The sequence below is a fragment of the Pezoporus wallicus genome, unplaced genomic scaffold (genome assembly GCF_028554395.1).
Source record: "Pezoporus wallicus isolate ANWC-B61680 ecotype Strahan unplaced genomic scaffold, APGP_CSIRO_Pwel_v1 scaffold_7107, whole genome shotgun sequence".
Taxonomy (NCBI): Eukaryota; Metazoa; Chordata; class Aves; order Psittaciformes; family Psittacidae; genus Pezoporus; species Pezoporus wallicus.
The window spans coordinates 6,331,861-6,337,186 of record NW_026642114.1 but is presented as its reverse complement, the minus strand read 5'-3'; the positions used below and the strand labels follow the sequence as shown (position 1 = coordinate 6,337,186).

The window sequence follows — 5,326 nt, the reverse complement described above, 5'->3', positions numbered from 1 at the left end:
CCACACTGAAGCAGTGATTTGCTATTCTCTGGGAGAAGAGGAAAAAGAAAAAAGTAGGTCATGGTGTCACCTAAGGCAGCCGGGTGTTAATATGGAGCCAGAAGAGCAGAGCAAAAAAAGCCCTGTCTGAGTGAAGATGAATGACCAGCTGTGTGGGATAAACAGGGACGAAGGAATCGATGAGGGAGCGCCCTGGGAAGCGCAGGTGGAGGCGCCCAGGGCCCCCCGTCCTTCCCGCTCCCAGCAGATGGGAGCTCGCAGGGCTGGGGGCTCCTGCTGCCGCTGCGGCTGGTCAATGCGCCCTCTCCTGGCGCAGGTGAATCTCATTCCTCCCGTTCTGAGCAGCTTTCCTTGCTCTTGAAAGCAGTGGTGTTTTGTTGTTGTTTTTTCATGTTTTTTCCCCATCTCCCCCTCGTTCAGGCCATACAGCCAATGCAGGAAGCATGAGACACGCATGGAAAATCACTCTCAGCAGTCCAAAAATCCTTGGTTACAAGTAATTTCTTTTTTACCCCCTGAATTTTATAGATTTACGAGCCCCATGGTTTATTTCATTTGTGTTTTAATTTTTTGCAGGATTAATATGAAAAAGGAGGGGATATTATGCCCTCCAGCTCTTTTGACTGTCACCCAGCGTTACTCACTGGCCTGGAATAGAGATGTTTGGAAGAGGGACCCGAGCCTGGCCTTATCTCTTGAGGCAGGATTACAAGCCATTCATGTTCAAGGACAGATTCAGGTCTGGAAGTATGGCTTATCCCTGTTAGCACACCTTCAATTTGGGGGATTGTTTACAATTTGTTGTGGATGGTGATCTCTGCTGTTGCCTAATTTAGAATTTAAACACATTAAAAAAATAAAAAGGTGGGGGGCAACCTCAAAAGACAAAAGCATTTCAAAGCGATGCCTGCTGAGAGAGTTTTGGGTGCTAATCTTCTTGCTGTATTCCTGTAGGCGCAGTAATTGTTTTGTTTTCACCAGCCTCCTTCTGGCATTGCTATTGTCACTCGAGACAAATTCACTTTGAATTTGTACTTGATCAACACATGTTGCATGGCTCTCAGTCCTTCAAAACTCATGCAGCAAGGACATAAGCACTTGCCTCTTCACCAGGTCAAAACTCCCAAACATAGAACTGGGGTGGGAGCACCCTGGGAGGAAGTGACTCTGGCTTAAGGAAGGCTGAAACTGTCAAAGCCTAGAAATGAGGGTCCTTCTTGAATTTGGAGGGCTTGATGGTTTTTGTAGTCCAGTTCACAGGAACCCAAAGTTTTCTCTGGAGATTTGACATCTAAATCCTGCTCATAGCTTCCATTCTCTGACTATAAAAGCCTCTTCAGCAACTTGGAGCCACCCTCCCCTTGTGCCTAGGGGCTGGGGGAGCTAGATAGTCGGTTTAGCAAGCTTGTTTTTTCCACTCTTTCCAGGTAACAAACAGGGCTGGTGGAACAGAATTGGGCAGCCTCCTAGTGTCAACATCTGCTGCCTGAGCTGCATGGAAACTAGTGCTAAAGTCACATTGTGTCTACAAGATTCTTTAAATCTCCATCTTTTCCTGTTTCTCTGCCAACTTAATTCTGTGAATGCTTGGAAATGCTGGTGAGTGGGGGAAGCAGCAGTCTCCAGTCTAACTGGGGTTTTCTCCTGCTGCTGGCTCTGTGGAAGAGATTTTAAGGTTAGTTTGAAAATAGCTTTGCCTAGAAAGAGCAGGGTTCAGGAGGATGGCATTAACTAATGTGCACAGGCCAGAGATTTGCAGCCAGATGCTCCTGCAGGCAGCTTGTATCTGGTGGTTCAGCTGAACCATGGCATGTAGAAAGATCTCCTGTTTGGAGTGAGAATCTCATACAATCAGCAGTGCCAAAGAGCAATTACCCTTTCCCTGTTAAAACTAAGTGTCCTGTTTACTGTTTGAACTGGCTGACTTGAAATTCTAACTTTAGTCTGTGCTTTTAAAAGGTCTTGAATACTGTGCAGGCTTTAACAAGTCTCGATGATGACCCTAGAATGCTGCTTGGTAAATAGGATTATTCTTGCTTCTGCAAAGAGGGCACAAGAGGTGAGGGGATGTGGCTGTCCATCTCCGTCCCTGTGTTGGCGTTCCTGGCTTCTGCTGCCATGCTTGAAGAATGTGAGAACTTTGTGCCTCTCCTCACAATGGCGCTGCTTGTCCTTGAGTTACCAGTCTGATTTATTAGAGGAAACTGAATCAGCACATGGTGCTCACCTATGTAGGCTACTGCTGCTTCTCCTACACAGTAGGTGTGAGCTTGGAAAATAGTTTGGAGGAGAAGCATAAAGTGGACTTTGTTGAAATGCACCAACTCACCTGGAGTTTCCAGAACCTGTGAGTGTATTTGGCAAGCAAAATATCCCAACTTTTAACTTGTAGTATTTGGAAGCACAGCATGGTTATGTGAGCATGCCCTCATGAGGCTGGGAGATGGAAATGGCATTTGGGGTAGTGTGTGGAGCGAGGGGAGTCTTTGGAACCAGCAATAGATGAAATTATATCAAAGCATAAGTGGTGGTCATACTGCTTGCGCAAAGGTTTTTAGGTTTTGTATTGGCTCTCCCTAATTATTTCCAAGGTTATAAATCCAATCAGGATACTGAAAGGGGCTCACCCAAGAGCAAGAACTGTGATTTAGTGTTCTTCCTAGTACCTTCAATTATTAATCAAACATGTTTAAAATATTGGCTGATGCCACTTTTTATTTCTAATCTTCTGTTCCCAGTGATCAGAAGGTATCTTGGTATGCAGGGTTTCAGCATTTCTGAGAGTTCTTATGCTAAATCAGCTCTTTACTCATTTATTTCTTCCCTTACTCTTTAAATGTTAGCAGTTGTGACAAAGCCTGCTGTTGACTGTTGGATTGGATTCTAAATACTGACTCACATCCAAATTTTGCAATTGGTTCCATTTGTTACAATGGGTGGAACTAATTCTCTGGATCCAAGTGCAATTAGATGAATCTAGATCATAATTCTGGCCATTGCAACCAAAAATTATGAAGTTTATTTTGCTTTATCTTGTTCTATTGAATAACAGTAGTCCAGTACTAGCCTTTTCTGTTCAAAATCTATTATGAGCCACCTCAAAGGTGATTGAAGCCTGTAAAGAAAGAGCACGACCACCTATGAGGCAACAGCATGTCTTCACAAGTTTGCGGAACCAAAGTGGTGGAGGAAGGTGGAAATAAATGCCTTGGAGAAGTTGCAAACAATCATCTTTTATTTTTTTGCCTAATATCCTGTCTTTTGTATTTTAACCCACATCAGATTGTTTTGATTAGCAGCTTTGACTCTTGCCGTTGTGAAGTGCACAGCAATGGTCTAGAGGAAAAATGCACAAAACAGTTTCACCATTGCTTTGTCCTGCTAGTGTGATGCAGGACCTGTGTAGTACCTCATCAGCATTGGAAAGACACTGGGACTAGTAATTCTATGCTGGTGTGGAGAGAACAAATGGCTTCTCATTCTCTGTAATGACTACTGAGAGATGCTCCTCTGTCAACAACTCCAGTACAAAGCAGAGAACAATGCTGCTGCCTCTGTAGTATGGAAGAGAACTCTGTTTCAGTAGCATCACTCTGTTCCAGTGTGAAGCTGAAATTTTGAGTATCTTAGAACTTTTAGGTTTGTTACTGTTGTGCTAAAATAAAAACCTGTGCTCAATGAGTGACCCTGTGGTGAGAGTGTTGAATGACTTGTTTGCTTTTTGGGACTGATTCATAAAATAGGCCCAGAGGAAACAGCCAGGAACACATGTTATTCATAATAGTGCCTCCAGAGAATAGCTCTTTTCTTTTTCTCTTCCAATGGTATTGTCAGGCTTCAGTGTACTTAAAAACAGACCTGACACAGAATACAGATAAGTTAATGAAAAGATGAAGCGTGGCTGGTTGGTTGTTCTGGGGGGTTTGTTTGTTTTTTGTTTTTGGTTTGTTTTCTTTTTTCTTTTCCTTAAAGGATAATCATGACTTGTAATTAAGCCCTTGTTTAAATTGTGATTCTTTTTAACATCCCTTACTGTAGTTTTGAAGAGCTTCATCCGCTTGCTCCAGATCTTGAAGAACAGAAGATAATATCTGGAGTTTCTATGTAGCTGCAGGAGAATAAACAAATATTAGATTTATGAACCAGGAGTACTCATGTAGTGTCAGGAGAGTCAGCTATAACTCCTTTACTCTACAAAGTCCTGGGGAAACAGCTGGAGCACAGTTTGCAATTGGGTACGTTTCAGGGAATATATGGACAATAAGGAGATGCCAAAGGAGAACAGGGAGAACAATTGTAGATCTTGAAAGCATAACCCCAAAACAAAGAGTGGAAAAAAGCTGACTACATTGGAAAGCAAGTACAACAGCATTTTAAAAGTATATAAGCAAGACTTATGCAGAAAGGGGGGAAAGATACTTTTCTCCATAGCAATGTAGATAGGATGAGAAATAAAGCACTTGAATTAAGAAGAAAGAGCCATGGTAGACACTTATGAAAACCTTCTAGTGGTAAAGATATTGATGTGGTGCCAGTATCTGGGAATGTCATAGAGTTCCTGGTCACTAGAGGCTTTTAAGGCTATTTTTAACAAGTTTGGCTAATCTAATATACTTCATGCTCAGCTACCAAAAGTGATCAAAATCTGCCTAGGACATTTTCTAATAGCTGTCTAATGCATCCTTCAAATTTATGAGTCATGGCAAACTTATCCATACTACCTTTGCTAATCTAAAACCTTAGAATAGAAAAAAAGATTTATTTTAAGTTAAACTACCTCTTCTGTTGACTTCGGTAACTTTTGGACTGTATTTGCAGATACAATGGAGAGACAGTAAGCCAGGTAAAGATGCGTGAGGAGCTGATGCCTGAGACCTCAGCTGAGATGGGTGCTTTGAAATCATGTAAAAGGAAACTGAATTACTCAGTCAAAATGCAATTCTCATGGTGTTTAGTCCAGATTAACCCCAGGGGGAAATATTAACTGGTTTTCCCAACACTAATGCTTAATAGACCACTAAATATTTTTCCCTCTGGGAAATATTTAGAAGTGAATTGGACAAATTGCTGGAAAATTTAAGGTTCTGTACACTTAGAAGACAAGAAGTCCCATGCAGTCAGGGCATCTGAACTGGGTTTAGTTTCTATTTTGTCACTGATTTATCATGTACTTGTGTTTGATTTTATTTTAAGATTTACAGTTGGGAAGAGAAATGCTGAGATACTCTTACTGGAGGATCTGAAGTGATGTAGGACCTAGTTCTATTCCTGCTTTCTGGTTTCAAGCCAGTGTTTCATATATATTGTGCATGCAATTTAGCGACAG

The 5,326-nt window shown here is 41.9% G+C and overlaps 1 long non-coding RNA gene across 1 annotated transcript; it reads left to right on the top strand.

Moving 5' to 3' along the window:
• The first annotated feature begins 229 nt into the window (after nucleotides 1–229).
• LOC130608892 (uncharacterized) lies at nucleotides 230–3,596 on the top strand. Its single transcript, XR_008974663.1, has 3 exons — nucleotides 230–316; nucleotides 577–739; nucleotides 1,428–3,596. It is a non-coding gene; the product is annotated as an uncharacterized LOC130608892 (long non-coding RNA).
• Nucleotides 3,597–5,326: the final 1,730 nt, after the last annotated feature.